The sequence below is a fragment of the Ursus americanus genome, chromosome 20 (genome assembly GCF_024610735.1).
Source record: "Ursus americanus isolate L20-20 chromosome 20, mUrsAme1.1.p, whole genome shotgun sequence".
In the NCBI taxonomy this organism is placed as follows: Eukaryota; Metazoa; Chordata; class Mammalia; order Carnivora; family Ursidae; genus Ursus; species Ursus americanus.
In genome coordinates, this window is record NC_142146.1 from 19832431 (window position 1) to 19851102 (window position 18672).

Genomic DNA, 18672 nt, shown 5'->3' on the forward strand with positions numbered 1-18672 from the left:
GGCCGCCCCACCCCCTGTCCTTCCACAGTCCTGGGGAGTCCCAAGACTAAACTCAGTCTGAACCTGCCTGCCCTCACTGCTCCTCCTTGGTACGGAAATTTGTGGGAACAGGCCATGTCTTGGGTAACTATGCCATTTCCCTACAGTCAGGTCAGTCAGAAAAATTTCAAGAACCATTTTAGGCTCTTTTATTCCACGCCTGGCAGAGCACAGAAAAATATTAGCCTCTAGGCCTAGATGACTGCTTTGGGATCTCCAAGTAAAAGGTTTCAAGGTTAGTCATTACTAGGCAGCTCAGCTGCTGGGACTGATTTGAACACCAGCCCAGGACCAAAAAGTGTTAGAAAAATCAGGTCAATTTCTTATTAATTAGGGTATTCTAACCACTTAATTGTGCTTCATATCTCTTGGGGCAGGAAGGGACTTAAGTCATCAGAAAATCCCACCTCTAGTAATTTAAGTCCTTTGAGTGTATCTACGGAGGAACTTTGATCCATAATCATTTTGTTTCAAAATGTTGAACATAGTTTTTGAAGTTTATAGTGAACATGCCTAGGATATGATGCTGACTTGAAAGAACATTTTGTTTACAAGATATCTCTGGTGTCAATTCAGACGTTTCAGAAGGGCCCAGAACATGACACACAGCTCTCCGAGACTGCACGACCCATGAAGAAAGAAACATGGATTGCATTTAATTAAAGCAAACTTGCTGGAAGATTTATTTCCCTTTCTTCATATCTAAAAAGGAACGTAACCAAGCACCAGCTATTTTGCTCTCTGCCAGTGTTTTGGGGTTTATCTTGGCTTGTGTTTTTTCAGCTCAGACATTATGGAAAACTTTATTGCCTTGCAGACACGTTTCTGGGCGGCTGAGGGAATGAAAAGGAAGCACAACTTAGTTGATTTCTTCTTTGCTAGGAAATAGTATCCAGAAAAATAAATACTATCTGCCACAGTTAAAAATCAGGAGAAGCTAAGCATTGCCTTTGAACATAAGGAAGTTGTTTATGAAAAGCATCAAAGGTCTTTGCTGGAGATGAGGAAATCTGTAGGTAAAGTTGTGGAGATTTTAGATTGATCAGTATGATAGGGAACAGCCCAATACTCCGAATTTTTGTTTATATATAGATAGAGAATTTTTAGTCATGCCAGTAAGTAAGGAAACTGATTTCAATCTCAGGGTACTAAAAAATATTTTAGAGGGATTTCATTTAAAAAAAAAAGTAATAGTCTTTATAAATGTTTTAGCCTAGGCTACATTTAATACCCTTTAACCAAGAAACAAACTCCTGGAGATAATTAGGTTTTCTTTAAGTGCCATTGTAATAAAAATCAGGTGATATTTTAAATTTTGTTTTATTTCTGAAAGGCAAAGTTGTGTTTTAATCCTTAGCACCCTACACCTACACCCCCCACTCCCCAAAAAGACTGTTGCATGGATGGGTAGACACGGACACACTGGCTGTTTTACCTGAACAAAAATTCAAATGCAGTTTCTTTGAAGTCAGAACCATATAAAACTGCAATTAAAATGAGTGCATTGTGGCGCTGTTTTATGTTCTTCCCTAAATAGAACGTGCATCTCAAGCACAGAAACTTTTGTTTGTATTTCCTAAGAATTTAGAACTCTGTGCAAGCCACCAAGCACGCAGTTTATGAAATCTCTCTCTCAAAGTGAAGTTGCATACCTGGAACTCTTATTGGTGCTTTAAATCCTGTGTGCTTGATTTCTTCAAAAATTCCCTAGTCTTCATGCGGCTAATAAGCAGCAGTAATAAAGCCCTTGTTTGTCCCCTTGCCAACCCTCCCATTTGGCCAGTAAGCCTCTGGCTTGAAACCCCGTACTGGGCTCTTGTCCATTTTTCGTGAGTCTCCTCTCCCCTCCCTTTTCTTCGCCAGCACTCTGGACGACAGTCAGAAATCAGAAGGGCTTTATTTCCTTAAGCAAGTCACTTCTTTCAACGTTTCTGGCATTGCTTTGGTGCTGCAGCTTTAAACGATGACCACAGTCCCCAGTACAAAATACATTTTATATAACTACTGAGCCTACAAGTGGTGTGTGTCTACAAACTGAAACAAAAGTTCCACAAAACAATCCTCGCTCTTAGTAAGTACAGGGGACTCCTTCCAGTGAACTGCATTTCATTTTTTAAAAGATGCTTCTTGCTACCCACTAAATTGATTTCACAACCCACTAATGGATTAGGACCCATAGTTTGAGAAACACTGCTTTAGTGTACTTGATTCAGCCCGAGAATTTTAAGTTTGGCAGTCAATCACAGGCTTGCTTATATCGGCAGAAAAGGCAGGACTATTCATTGCTAGGAACATGGTGAAAACATCCTTTGGCAGCTTTCAGAAGACTTTTTTAATAGCAGTAGAATAAACAGGTATTAAGTCTATTAATGGGAGACTGTCTCAGCCAGAAAATAACAAGGGGTTAAAAAATGGCTGTCACGCACTCTCAGGAGGGAGACAGAATCCCACAGACTCCAGTTCTAGAACTTTGCTTCCAAGTACAGCTCTCATCTGAATTTAAAAAAAAAAAAAAAAAAAAAAAAGGCTGGCCTGTTTTCCAGGTAGTAGGGAATGGAGATATTTCAGACGCAGGCAGTGGGGGGAAACTCGGATGAAGGAAGGCTGGCTCTGTGACTGTCAGTCGTGCCTCGTTTCCTGTTGGGACCGGGAACAGAGTCTCTCTGGGCTCACAGCCACTGGCTGTCTTCAGCCATCTCCTGGCCTTCCCCCGGCCTCCCTTTTACCACCTTGGGCCACAACTTGTTCTGCTTTGACCACCTGGGTGAAAACTTGTTTTCTAGATTTGGAACAAATAAAAGCTGTTCTTGAAACCTGAAGGAAATAGTCTATCAGGTACTTCTGACTCCACAGTGTATTCCCATACCGGGTCAGAATCCTGTCCTGTACCACCTCAGAGCTGCAGCTTCCGCGAAAGCCGCGAGTGTAGAGATGATCCAGGATACGTGCACAGTTCATTCTGTGTTTGGCAGTTTTCATTAGTTATGTGAGTAATTGTTCCTTTCTCTTCCTGGTCTTGGGCTCCTGATGTGTCCTTTTTACGCTTATGCTGCAGGGGGATGGGAATTTATCAGATGACAACTCAAAGTGGGCCGATCTAATCAGTCCAGGAGCCTAAATTTCTATGTTTCCTTACCATGCCACAACAAATTTAACTTCAAAGGGCCACCACAGGTGTTCTGCCTTCATACCTTCCATACTTTCCCCTGCACCGTTCGGCAAACCTGTTTAAAAGCCATCAAGAGATGTTCTTGACGATAAAGATTCTTGGACATTCTTGAGGATTCTGAACAAAGCTGGGACATCAACCCCACTGAAGGTTGGTTTTCTTATCTCTTTCAAATGGAACAGGAAAAGCCCGAAGAGTACTCAGAAGGGTAGCGGAAGCCCTGAAGATGACTCATTTCACCTGCAAACAGGGGACTATAGAAGTCATGCTGGCCTACAACTGATTTTCTGCTTCTTTAAGTTAGGAAACCACTCTTGGCCTACGTGGCTCATAGAATGGATGTGGCCATCCTACACATGAAAATACTACGATAAACATAAGGTCCAAAGGCTGTGTTCCTTTCTGTTTTCCATCAGTCCAGACCTAAGGCGAGGAGGAAGGTGGTATTTTTAAGTCCTCATCGCCCAAGGAGTCTGCTTTTTATGGAGAAAGTGCAGGGCTTAGATCTGAATAACAGAGGGGCTTAAATCAAAGGTACCCGGTAGAGGGAGCCAAACAGTGGGTGTTCAGGGGCAAAAGAAGGAATATGAGAAGGAAATCTGTGTAAGGTGCCTCTGCCGGTTATACCGTGTATTCCAGAAACTCTCCAGAAGAGGCTGGATTTCTACCATAAGTGCTGGGCCTTACAGGGCTGCTTGAGTGCCCTGTGTCTCATGAACGCTGAACATGATTCATTGGAATTTTCCCACCTTCAACCTCCGTCAGACTTGATCTTCAGCTTCTTAACTTCCAGGAACATACTGAAGGTGAAAGTGAGAAGGGCCATTTAAACCCCATTCTTGGGTTCCTCCTGGCTCTGCATCCCATCCCACCCTGGCTAGTGTGGGAAATGTAGAGTTTCTGCCTCCTCACAGAAACATGGTTGTTTACCAGAGAAATGAAGGTCAAGAAGAGGTGTGAAGAATGGTGTTTACACGGGAAGAGAGAGACGTTGCAATGAAGAAGCTGTGTTTCAATATAAAATTTCTGTTTCTTCTAGTCACACCATGATCTTAAATCTTGAAACTGTTCTGGCTTCAACATGAGTAAACAAAGCTGCTAGCGAATGGCATTGAGTCTGACATGAGTGAGCTCAGCCTCACGGCGGGTTCATGTTCTTCAGCTCTGTCTACAAGCGATCTAGCCGTTTGGCCAAACGCAGGCTTTCGAGATGTTTAGAGGAGAGGAACCTGATTGTTGAGGCTAAAACATTAAGCCATTTGCATTAAGTCACCTGCACACGGAATTTCTCCCTTGCCTCTTAGCTAGTGACGGCCACCGGGTTGACCTGTGAAGAAATATGGCATGTCTGGGATTTCTTTCTTTCATTGTGTGTAAGCGTCTTATTGAACCATGCCAAAAAATATAGTATTAAAAAATGCTTCCTTTAGAAAGTTGCTTTTTTATAAAAGCATGTTGGTAATGGTGAACCTACATTGTTGATAAAGACTTGTAAATGAGAAGAGGCATGTCTTAGCTTGGGCCGCTGAAACAAAATACCACGGATTGGGTGACTAAAACAACAGAAATTTATTTCTCACAGTTCTGGAAGCTGGGAAGTCCAACATCAAGGCGCCGGCAGATTTGATGTCTGGGGAGGGCCCTCTTCCTGGTTTGCAGATGGCTGTGTTCATATGGCCATTCCTTGGTGCATGCACTGGGAGAGAGTGAGATCTGTCTGTCCTCCTCTTATAAAGACACTAATCCCATTATGAGAGTCCCACGGTTAGAGCTTCAACATAGGAATTTTGGAAGGACACAAACCTTTATCCCAAACAAGGTACAACCTTAAAAATGAACATTAAAAAATTCTGAAAAGCTTCTAGCGTACCCTTCAAATTACGTCCTGTGAAAGCTGAAGGTTTAAATGTAAACGACCCAATGTACGTGCACCTGTTTGGTGCCTATTCATTTAGTGAGCCGTTCTGAGCATGGGCCACATCAGGGGCTGCGCTGGTTGTGGGGATTATAGATGGTTTGGGATGAGGTTCCTGCCCACAAGAAGTTAAGAGTCTGGAGGTATGAGAGACTGGTAAAAAGACACTTTCGATGCAGTGGCACTACTGATATTTTAAAACTTGTTCTCAAAATGCTGTGACTTCAATGGAGGGTTGTGATAAAAAATATGCCCTCCTTTTCCATAATTCCGGGTTGTTTCTAAGTGAAAAATACAGTGCATTTCTGTACATCATGTATTGCATACAGTATAATATGCTGGCGATTCAAGAAGCAAAAATGGGCTCTTTCAGGGGAAGCTGAGCAGGGCTCAAACGCCAAGTCTAATCTCTGCCTTTGGGCAAGATGGACTAGGACTTTGCTAACAGAATGAAATCTGCTTGATATTTTTATACATGACACAACCTCTCTTAGTATATCTTAGCAATTTTAACAGTGCTCAAATTATTTCTCATTTCTTTTACCTAGTTTCTTTATAGTATACTTCATGCCTGCTTCTTTCGGTTCTGAAATGGAGATTAGTCAGACATCATTATAGCTTTTATATACTTCATATAGTTTATCCAAAAAAAGCATAATGAATTAGTAAGAGATTGAATACGTGTACTTGCAAGACATTATGAATCTTTTCTATCTTGTGCCCTGGAAGTCTGGTCCCTTTACTTTTTCTGCCTGTCCTCTGTGTTCCAACATCATTATGGATTCCTTTAACTGGCCTTAAATCCTTAAACTCCTCATAAGATAAGAAGAATGGGACAAGACTTCTGCCTACTTGGAAGGAAAAGTCAAGCTTAATAAAAATATGTCTATGCGTGGTGCAAATAGCATAGCATAGTTATTGACAAGTGAATGATTGCTAATGATCCTACCACTTGAGAACATTGATTATTTGGCAAATGCCAAAGGACTGATTTATTGTAACAAACTTGAATTTTAGAGAAAGTGCCAGTAATTCTTTATATCTAGAACTTAAATGTGACATTACTTTTGGCCAAGAAAGTCACTGAGGAAAAAGACACCCAGAAGGCAGCAGCTGAAATCTGGGGCAGCACATTGACGGCTTACTTTTAAAATTTTATAGCTAGTTTAATTCTACACATTTCTATAATAAACTGGGCCTTGTTGGTAAATGACATAAATATAACCTTGGCAACTTTCCACTCCAATTTTGTAGAAATGAAAAAAGTTTCCATAACTCTGAGATTTCAGATTTGAAAATGAATATAGAGGTTATATAGACCAATGGTTCTCAAAGTAGGGCCCCCAAACCAGCAACATCTTACCTGGGAACTTATAGATACAAATTCTTGGGTCCTACCCCAGACCTACTGAATTAGAAGTTCTGGGGGTGGGACCCAGCAATGTGGATTTTAACAACTCTCCAGGTGGTTCTGGTGCACTGTTTGAGAATCACTGATTTAGGCTGGCTCTCTAAACAATTTGATCCAGATCATTCTTTGTTGTGGAGGGCTGTCCTGTGTATTGTTCGATGTTTAGCAGCATCTCTGGCCTCTACCCACCAGATTTCAGCAGCGCCCCTCCCAATCATGACAATGAAATATGTCTCCAGACATTGCCAAACGTCCCTTTGGGTGGGGAAGACAAACCTGTTCCCTGCTGAGAACCACCGCTCTAGACTCCCCTCCACACCTGATACAGGAATCTCCTTTACAGCATTCTTGACGGATGTGCAAGATCTTTTCTTTTCCTTCTCCCCTTAGAAGCCATGGAACTCATAAACTCACCCCCCAAAAAATATGATTACTAAAAACTTCAACGTTTTAAATATATTTAGTTTTAAAGTATCTATATAATTTTTATAAATGGCATGCAACTAATCATATAAGAAACAAGAATAATTTTTTTTAAGATTTTATTTATGAGAGAGAGAGAGAGAGCATGAGCAGGGGGAGGGGCAGAGGGAGGAACAGACTCACCGCTGAGCAGGGAGCCCAATGTAAGCTTCCATTCCTGGACCCTGGGATCATGACCTGAGCCAAAGGCAGACGCTTAACCAATGAACCACCCAGGAGACCCAGGAATGAATTTTTTTCAACATGCTTGATTACTGATCTTTCTTCAGAACTTTATTTCAGCATCATATCATTCAGATTTCCCGGAGCACACACTGCTCTCTCCCCGTCCTACCCGCAACAGACTCTGGATCCACTCAGATGTTCTTGCACATTTATTCCATCTATTAATTCGTGTTTGACTCCGTACTTCCATACTCTAAATCATCTAATCTTCCCCATCTTGCCCTTTATCTTATCCATCATGTCCTAGGCACTGTGCTAAGTGTTTTTAAGTTCGTTTTCTCATACCACCACCAATAAGGCAGGTCCTATCATTTTTCCCATTTGCAGAAAAGAAAATTGAGATTTACTGGGCTGGATACTTTGTTGCAGGTCAAAAAGCTGAGAAATGGGGGCGCCTGGGTGGCGCAGTCGTTAAAGCGTCTGCCTTCGGCTCAGGGCGTGATCCCGGGGTACCGGGATCAAGTCCCACATCGGGCTCCTCCGCTATGAGCCTGCTTCTTCCTCTCCCACTCCCCCTGCTGTGTTCCCTCTCTCGCTGGCTGTCTCTCTGTCACATAAATAAATAAAATCTTAAAAAAAAAAAAAAGCTGAGAAATGATGGAGCTGGATTTGAACCAAGGGAGACCTTGGTCTCAGGCTGTTCATCAGTGCACTATTTTGAGTACTGAAATGTCTAGCAAATGCATTCACTCTTTAATGCAGGATGAATGAATGAATAATTGACTTAGTTAAAGCTAATGATGAAAGCTTTCGGATGAATTACCTAAAAGTTCATTCATCAGCCTATTGTATAGTGTGAATGCAGGCGCACCTCGTTTCCTTGCACTCCCTGCACTTCGCAAATATTGTGTGTTTTATGAACTGAAAGCTCAGGACTTCAGTGGAGGAAGTCGCTGCAAATGTGGTGGGAAATAGCAAGAGAACTAGACTTAGAAGTGGGGCCTGAAGATGGGACTGAATTGTTGCCATCTCATGATAAACTTGAACGAGAGAGGAGTTACTTCTTACGAATGAGCAAAGAAAGTGGTTTCTTGAGATGGAAACTACTCCTGGTGCAGATGCTGGGAAGATTGTTGAAATGACAACAAAGGATATAAAATAGCACACGAACTCAGTTGATAAAGCCGCAGCAGCAGGGTTTGAGAGGGTTCATTCCGATTTTGAAAAGACGTTCTGCTATGGGTAAAATGCTCTTAAACAGCATCGTAAGCGACAGAGAAATCGTTTGTGCAAGCGTCACTGGATGCGGCGAACTTGATTTTTCTTATTTTAAGAAATTGCCCCAGCCCCAGCAGCCATCAGCATGGAGACACGACCCACCACCAGCAGAAAGATCATGACTCACTGAAAGCTCAGATGATGGTTAGCATTTTTTAACAATAAAGTATTTTTAATTAAGATATGTATATTGTTTTTTTAGATGATGATGGTATTGCACACTTAACAGACTCCAGTATAGTGTAAACATAAGTTTTATATGCACTGGGACACCAAAAAAAAATGTATTGTGATACTCACTTTGTTGCCTTGGTCTGGGACCAAACCCGTACTATCTCCGAGGTATGCCTGTATCAATTATTATACACTAACCGGCGACATTTGGGAGAATGGTTTCAAAACTTCCCAAAACAGTTACTACTTGGAGAAGTCATATATAATAAAGACAGTTGGATTTGTTGGCCTTCAGTCTCCAAGTATGATAGTGGTTTAACTCAGAAGGCTGTCTCTAAGAGCATGAAAGGTTAACAAAAGAAATAGAAGAATATAGGGAGGTTTCCCAGACTCTCCTTTCTTCTCCTGCAGTCCCTGGACATTTCAGTTCCTGGGGAAGTGTCAGTTTAGGGGTGAGTACAGAGTCCACTGATGTGTCTAAGTCCAGTAGTTATTCAACCTCTGCTATCCCTCAGATCACCTGGAGAGAGCACTTTCAAAATGTAGAGGGTCGCAGGAGGTCCAGCGGGACCTAGTCAATCAGAGGCTCAAAGGCCATAGCCTGGTCTTTTGAGTTGTGTTTTAAAGTCCCCAGGTGGTTCGGCTGCACGCCAAAGATCGAGAGCCACTACAGGTCATTGTCTTCTCCCAGGCAGTCCCCAAAGTCCAAAAAAGGGGACAGAAAAGAAGGCCCACAGTAGGCAGTCACAGAGTTAGGTTGCTCTCAAAAACATGCATTTCCATCCTGTTCAAGACAGAGGCATATGAGAAATAAACATGTGGCCCCATAAAGCAGTGGGACATGATGAGATCTGTAAAACAAGGCTCTCAGAATCACTGCCAGTTTCTTTTCCCTTGAATTCGTCCCCCTCATAAGAGAAACTATGAGACAGTGAAGTTTTCAGCAGCAAGGGTGCCTGTAACTGGACTTTCGAGATAGAATAGTCTTTTAAAAAGCCCAGAAGTGTCCTCAGAGATGATCCATGTCAGCTCCTTCATTCAGAGATAAAGAAAGCGAGGTCAGTGGTGGTGTTCAATTTTCAAAGTTTCATAAAGTTAGGAGTGATTGTTAACACTCTGGGCAAACTGCCAGAGTAGTTTTTTAAACATGATGTTTAAATTAAACTTTAGCTGTCCATGGCTGTACCATAGCATTTTATCTATCCTTACGTGAATTTAAAATGACTGGTACATGTTGCTTTCCATATTCCTTTTCCAAACACACATTTATGTTTGTTGCAAAATTCAAGAAGCAAACTTCTTGTTTCCGAAATATTTGGAAGAGGAAAGTGCAGGCCGAACCAAGTGCTGGGAAAGTACGGGGCAAAGCAGAGGACCAGCCTTGGGAGGAACTCACATGCTCTGATAAGAGAGTATCCCTTAGACTCCTGGAGTCTTGGTTTACAAATCCATAAACAGCACATTATATGACAGCGGATAAACAGAATGCTTTGAACTGAAAGTCAAGCTGGCACTAAAATTCCAGTTCGAGAATACTGGTGTTGAAGCTCCTTTAGTCCTCGAAAGAGCTCCAGTCACAACCGGCTGGAGGCGGAGATAGTCCCTGCTGGCAAACGCAGAACGTGGAGATGACCTTCTCCAGGGTTCTCACACTGCAAGTTATAATAAGCAGTGAGCATGAAATGAATTAAGTGGGTCATATCCAGCGTTTTTTCATGAAAAACCATAGATTAGAAACCGTGTAATAAATCTTTCTTTGGGAGATTAGGTAGTGTTTCATGAAACTTGGTTTGGGGTGCGTAGAGGGGAGCGTGGCAATGCAAAATACACTTATTATAGATCATCTAGTCCAATACCTTCACTTTATAAATAGGAAAAAAGTTAGACAAAAAGAGGTCAGGGGCACCTGGGTGGCTCAGTTGGTTAAGCGTCTGTCTTCAACTCCGGTCATGCTCTGAGGGTCCTGGGATTGAGCCCCACATCGGGCTCCCTGCTCAGTGGGGAGCCTGTTTCTCCCTCTCCCTCTGTCTGTCACTCCCCCTGCTTGTGTGCGCGCTCTCTCTCTCAAATAAATAAAATCTTTTAAAAATAAATAAATAAAAATAAATAAAAGTAAATTAAATGAATAAATAAGAGGTTAAGTGACTTGCCCAAAGTGGCACTAGTATTTAATATGAATTGAGAAAATTAAATTTTAAAAAACCAACTCTGTCCTTTAAAAATCCAGTTGTTCCCAAAATCTGAGTAATAATTCTACAAACCGTGACACAGATTTTCCTTAGAAGAAAACCCCAGAGCATACTGGAGGAACAATAGCAACTGTTCCCATGGGATATTAGAAGATTAATTGTTTTATTGAACTCAATGAACTGGGCTGGGTGTCGAGTGCTTTGGAGGAATTACATCATCTCATTCTCCCACGATAACGTAGGCGCTCCGCTCTCACAGAGGAGTAAACAGGCGCTCCAAGGCATGGCCGGTGCTTCACCAAGGGAAGAAACTACAGGGTGAATCCAGGGCCCAAGCTTACTTGCTTAGTTGCTCTCTCTCGCTTTTGTCTTCAACCAACAAATACAAAAGTAGCTAAAGAAAAAACAGATTGATGCCCAAATTCTAAATTATACACGTACATTTCGAATTTAGGTATTACGTACTTTATAAGTAAGGCCTAACCAAACAAAGAGTATAAGAACCTTCTCTCTCAGAGAAAAATAAAAGAAAAAGCAAACAGCATAGGATGTTTGAGTGGGACCTTTGCTGACAGCACAGTTTTCTGTTAGGCTTCGTGATTCTTGAAATTGAATTAACCAATAACCACTAACTGGGACAGCAACAATCTGGTATTTTTGCAGTGAACTAAATATGACGAATTTTTGCTTCACTTTCTCTAGGCAGGTGCCTTGTGAATGTCGACTGCTTTGTATGTCACAATTAGGATATAAATGCTTGTGATTGAGATAATAATAGAAGAGAAATAGACAAATTGGAAAGGAAGAATGGGAGGAAAAGAAAACAGAGAGAAGGAATGAGTCATCAAAACTGATCATTACAAAGGCTTTACAAGTTATTTGTGCATACATTCATTCATTCCTGGTTTCTTGAGGCAGTGTTTTGGAAAAAGATGATACTATGAATATATGTAACCCACAAAGAAAGAGAACACAAATGAATCCATAGAAACTTTAAAATAGCTAACACTAATTTGCTTCCCCAGTTAACCTTACTTAATTGTTTATCGCTTTGGCTTTTGCTCTGAACGTTCTATAATTTAAGTCCATATAAACAGTATTTCAGTGCAGTACATACCATTAAGCCTGTGTAAGTACCATCAGATGCAGAGAATTAGAGATTGGGAAAAGTCAGTTTGCCACAGACTCAATCACTGAATGGAAATAAAAATAACTTAGGCTGCTCTCTCCCAATCACTCTTAGGAAAGCACTCCTTGAAATTAAAGGGCAAAGAAGAATGATAATCGAATCCATCCCACCCCCCAGCCAGTCCTGACACTCTCATTGTCAAAGACACCATTGCTACTCACAGTGTGATCCTGTGATCAGCAACATCAGCACCCCCAGGGAACTTGCAAGAGACGCAAATCTTCGAGTCCACTCCAAACCTCCAGAATCAAAGTGTGCATTTATCAAGATGCCCAGGGGATGCGAGGGCATGCTCAAGTTTGAGAAGCAGTAAGGGGAAAGAAACCCAAGGCTACACTGGAACAGTTGAGATCAAAGTATAACCACAACCACCCAAGTGGGAAAAATTCAAGATGTGATTTGATTATCATTGTGGAATACATGAAATACTTGGAAGGAGGTTGGTGATTTACCCTTTCAAGTCAGAACAAAAGGAAATTTAAATTGTCTTGGGAGAGATGAAGGTGAATGGTCAGATAGAAAGAAACCTAAAACGCTTTCTATCTGTTCCATTTCAAGGATGGAAGCATGGGTTAGATCCCCAGGTGTTTTTTGGTGGACCAAAGGATATTGTTTGGTCAGTGACCTCTTATTTATGACAAATGGTACTGGGGTTTTTTTGGTTTTTGGTTTTTGGGTGTTTTGGATTTTTTTTTTCATTTACAGTGGTGATAAAATATTCGCTTTGAAAAGAAGTTGATTTCAGGTTTTTAAGTGGGTCAATTTAAAGAGCTATAATAATTTTAAAAAAGGGCAGATGGCTTGAGGGTGGGATATGACCAGCAAGCAGGCTTGCTAGACTAGTTCAGTATCACCCAGAATTTCACATTTCACAACTGAGCATCATGCTTAAAAAGAAATAGAGAACTGCTAGCTTTTCTATTTTACTAAATAAAGATATTTGAAAACAGAAAAAACAAACATTTACTACCTACTATCACCAAATAAAAGATAGAATATTTTCATACCCCTAAAAGCAAGAAAGACAACAGCAGAAAGAAAAGATAGGCCTTCCCAAGAAAATATGGTTGGTAACCTTACAAAGACATATACACGTAGGTCAACAGTCCTTTATCCAAAATCCTTGTTAGACAGGTCCCAGATTTCAGATTTTTTGGAGGGTATGGGGTTCTAGAAGGTCTGAAAGTAGTATTATAGCATCTGAGGGAACACACTATACCACGTGAAGCGCATTTATATTTCTGCAGAGAAATATTCACACTATATATAAATATATATAAATATAAATATTCACACTAAGTCAAATCAATAAAGACAGGACACCCATATGAAATCAGGTCAGTTTTTACCATCAAATAAGTTGCGAAAAAACGTTTCGTTTCTGATACCTTTAGATTTTGAAAGTACAAATAAGGAATTATGCACATATATATCTTATAGTATTGCCCTTTTTCTTCTCATTTTGCTGTGGAGCAGGAAGCATTCTATCACTGATGGGAATGACAACACATGGAGTGTGTTTTTGGCCTCTGATCATATAATTTCTTCACTTATTCTCCATTTAGAACCATAGCCCTATGGTGATGAGATATATTAATTCATGTCTACCTGAGTGTTACTGAAGCGATTTCTAAATGGTCACCTGCTAGAATGTGCTGTATGAGGCAGAGATGTGTATTTTGTTCACTGATACATCCCCAGATGTATTGAGAGTGCCTGACACACTATAGGTGCTCAGTATTTGTTAAATCAATGAAAGATTTACAAGTTAACAACACATGCAAATATTAAAACTATCACAGACAGCTCATCGATATAGAATTGAGTTATGGTGTGTGTGAGTGTGTGTTCAATACAGAGCAATCTGCTACATCTTTCTACAAAAAAAAAAAATGTATATGTGAGGTCTTCCCACTGGTTCTTCAGTTGTAAACAGAATTTGAATAAGAAAGTTCCAGATAATGATGTTATATATTGAATCATCTGACACTCCTGAGTTTTTGGTACTTATTCGGTGATTTTTTAAAGACAGACTATTTCATTTTCTTTGCTATTCTGGATCCAGATGGTCAAAAAATAGGTGAGAGGTCAATGAATGTTAATAGGAAAAAGACCATGAATACAGTAAAATATTCAGTGGAAATAAAATAATTCAGTAAAATAAAATACAGTGAAACGTTAAAAGGAAATTGCTTAGCAACCAAGGATCTGAATTGATTTTCATGATCGCAACAAAATATGACTACAGCTGGACGAAATGTGATGGCAAAAGGAAACTAGTGTAACTTTTCAAAAGGAAGTTAAATTGGTTCTCTTCCCTTGACTCATATGGGTATGGTTTTGATAAGTGTGATTAAATGAGCAAAACTTCTTTGCCAGGAAAAAAATTATCCCCGACTAAAAGAAAGGCAGTATCTTCTAAGTAAAGACAGCATGTTAGCACATCATAAATTATTGGCAATCTTTTTCAGAACTAAGACAAAATCCTGCAGCCATGTACCAACTCCAGTGTATAGTGAAATTTTAAATGGCTCATGATCCCATCCATCTGAAGATTAAAGAGCTCAATTATTAGTAATTAGCCATTACCTTTGAAACATAACAACCCTTTGACCATTGTAATCGTAACGGCTCTCACTTAGTGAGTGTTTACTATTTGCCAGACACTGTACAATTAACACTACTCATCTAACACACTTATTGGTGTCACCGCCCCCCCCCCCACTGCCATTTTAGAATTGAGGGCATTGGAATTCAGAAAGCCTCAACAACTTTCTAAGTTTATACCACAGTAAGTGGCAAAGTGGGACTGTAATCCGGATGCATCTTACCCATACATCGCCCATTGGACCACTCTGCCTTCCTTCGGCCACATCAATCAGCTGAAATGCTAAAACTCTGCGACTCTCTGGTTGTAAAGTAACTGACACCCAACAGCAAGCACTTCCAATTACTGTAATTTATTTTCTTGTGTTGAGTGTTTTCATCTTCCGCCGCTGTTTATGATAATAAATGCACCCAGAAAGTCAAGAGCAGTTCATCTCAGCTAATAGTCTTTTCAGCTTGCCATTAGGTTCTTACCTGGTTATTAAAATGGCTCGTTCTGAAATAGATTTGTGGGATTTTAATTGCCTAATTAATTGTTTTCTTGTACTGTGTCATGTCTTAAATAATGAAACTTTTAGTTAGTTTTGCCAGTCACCCCCAGAAAAGAATTACAGAATTTCTGTTATGCAACCTAATTTATTTTAAGCAGAGACTCCGCATATGAACAAACCAAAGTAAGAAAATACTGCCATAGGAGTCAAGTGTAATTAAAACCATAAATCATCAAATCATTCATTTAACAAATGCATTGAGTACCCCGATATGTGTTAGAAATTGGTGTAGGTGCTTTGGGGAATCTAAAATCCAATTTAATAAGGAGACGTTGAGTCTTTCAAGTGAAAAGAGGCTTTAAAATATCCTGTGAAGGCTGATGTTTGAGATAAGACCATAAAGGCAAGGGATTATTACATATTGTCTGTGGCTGCTTTCACACTATAATGCAGATTTGAATAACGGTCGCAGGGACTGTCTGGCTTGCAAAGCCTAAAATATTTACTATCTGACCCTTTATAGGAAAGGTTGCCAAGCTCTGATTTAGCGCATTCTAAACGCAAACATCTAAAGCACATCACTAGCTTCAGTATATAGGCAAGAATAATTTGTCTCTAATCATAACTGTATAAATACACAAAATACTTTCTAATAAATAATATTTAATGTTTCGTAAATACTGTCTCCTTCCAAGGAATCTGTGCTTGTCTATATCTAAAAGCTAAGTAGCCTTTAAAATATTGCTCATGGAACAAGATGATTGCTCCCACAGAAATCCTTTGATTAACTTATTTAGCAGGAGGGAAGCAATAGATAGAGACCAGAAGGTAAGAGATGAAAAGGAGGCAAATATATAAGAAATAGGGAGGAGTATTAAGAGAGAAGACATAAAATAGGAAATGTAAAAAAAGCAAAATTCACCAGTTCAAGAATTATAATACATACAAACATTAAGTTTTCTTGATAGTGACCATACAGCATTGATGCCAGCAGGCCGGCTCTGGGGACCCGGAGGGGGTCCCACAGAACCAGCCAGGAGGGTCCTTGGCTTCTCGTAGGATGGAAATCAAACACCAGCCAGCAGAAAGTGAGGGCAGAGTTTACTGAAGATACAGAGAGAGCAGATACAGACGGAGCGTCTGGAGACTCGGAAAGGAAAGGAGCATGAGTCTCGTCTTTGTTCGGGGTCTGGGGAGTTTTATTGAGGATGGCGGTTTGGTGTACGTGTCCTCTCAGGCACCCAGGAACCGGTTAGAACCAAGATGAAGGCCCAGGTGTTATTCCTGGGAGCCAGGGGGCCTTGGAATCAAGATGTCTAGTACCCAGTGGTCTGGAATACGCATATGATAGCTTCCTCTGGTCATTCTCACCTGGTCCTTGCTCAGATGTGAACTAATCTAAAGAAATCATTAATTCTTGTCCCTTCTGAGGCAGACGTAAGCTATTTGATTACAAGGCGTATGTAAAGTGGGGTGGGAGTGCAAGTCCTAGCAAGAATGAAGCAGGAAAAGGAGCAAAAAGTAGATTTTTTATGGAGTCCTTCACTTTCCCTGTGTCAGCATTGCTTCTGGTCCTAGAAACCTGGTAGGGTTAGCCAACATGGAAACTTTCACATCACAAAACTCTAGACGAGCTAAGTAAACGGTAGCAAAAAGTGTTAACACACAGCTGAGAGCCGCACACCACTGGAAGTTCAGCAGGTACCAGAAATGAAAGAAGACACTAAAAGATAAATCACAGGTTTCCAGAAATATCACAAGGAAAGCGAATACCACAAGTGAGAGTCATCAGATACTATAAAAGAAGTATTACCACCACAAAACTTTATATGATGGAAACAGTTGGAAAGACCATAAGCAGAAATGAGTAAAATAATTAGAGTCAGAATAAGGAATAAATGCCATAAGAAATAAGCTATCACAATGATGAGAAGAAAAACAGATTTGAAAACAAACTAAATAGAGGTTGTGGGGAAAGTACCTTCTAAAATAAAAGCCTAATAGGATAAACAGGTTAAATAAAAACAGTTGAGCTAATGAAGTAGCAGGAAATTCACAAGAATCTATCACATAATAATAAAGAGATGGAAAATATGAGAGATTGGGAGATACAGCTAATAGAATAACAAGGTCCAAGATAAATAGAACCGGAGTTTCAGACGGAAGAAGGCAAGGTAAATAGAATGGGCAGGGACAATTTTCAAAGTGATAATCACAGTTAATTTTCCTAAATAGTTGAGAAGCATAACGAAGTCCTTAGCAGGATAGATAAGAATAAATCCATGCCCAGATACATTGCGAAGAGCCGCCAACAGTGATAAAACCTTGAAAGCAACTAGAGATAAGAATCAGAATCCCCATTTAAAAAAAAAAAAAAGAGAGGCTAAGGATGGTTCCTTCAGTACAAAAGATGTGTGATCTACAATATTGTGTTGTTCCCAAGATGGGGACTTGCACTCCTGGTGGTCTAAGAGATGCTTTTAGTTGGGCCCAGAATGATTGTAGGCAGAAGAGGAGGTGGCGTTGACAGGAACTCACCTCTCAGTTCTCTTCCAGATTGATTAGACCCAGGCCAAAGCTGCCGCTGGGCTACTCACCCTTCGCACGCTCCACTCCTGCCCCTCCCTGCAACTGTGCTGGGACTCAGGCTACTGACTGGTTCCCCGACACCTGTATCTAACTACCAATTCCTAGCATTGTGTCATTTTCTATATGTTTGAGAACCCATACAGCTCTTCCATTTAGAGTAGTGGCGAATAGTTGTCCTTTTCAACGAATTTAAGTTTTTAAAAAGTGTGAGTTGATTTGGATGGAACTATCAAGTACAGTTGTTACTCAGATATGGCCGAAATTATGAAAGTTATACATGAATAAGTAACCTTTGGCAATGCTCACTCTTAAAAACTGGAGTTGAGAAACCAGTGTTCTGGCCCCCTGTCCTTCACCAGCTAACCATGTAAACTAGACCATCTCGTTCACCCTGGAAAGGCCACAGTTTCCTTTATTAGAAGGTAGGAGGGTTGAACTGGGAAAACTTCAAGAGCTTCCCTGTATCAAAATTCTCTGAAGGTGAACAACCAGGAGGATTACCAGAGACAGACATTCAGCCAGAACCATTCAGCGCACTGCCCACCGGACTGGCCATTTATTCCCCCACAATGACACTGGGTTTCATTGGAGGACCTTGGGTATGCTTAAAACAACCGTTAAACCTATTAGATTCCTAACTGTGTAATGCCCCAGTTCCAGAAAGAATAAAATAGTGGACTTCTTTTTTTTAAGATCTGATTTATTTGAGCGAGACCACAAGCGGGGAGGGGCAAGGAGAAGGAATCTCAAACAGACTCCACACTGAGTGCAGAGCCCAACACGAGGCTCGATCCCATGATCGGGAGATCAGGACCTGAGCCGAAACCTGGAGTCGGACGTTTAACCTACTGAGCCGCCCAGGCGCCCCTGGACTTCTTTTTTGTTTTGTTTTGTTTTAACTTTAAACTATTTACTTATGTATTTGAATGTGCTTATTTGATATAGTTGAGACATAACGTTACTTTAGTTTCAA

The 18672-nt window shown here is 40.6% G+C and overlaps 1 protein-coding gene across 17 annotated transcripts in view; it reads left to right on the forward strand.

The window, feature by feature from the left end:
- Nucleotides 1-18672, forward strand: part of THRB (thyroid hormone receptor beta) — a 379102-nt gene that overhangs the window by 202210 nt on the left and 158220 nt on the right. The window lies entirely within an intron of this gene.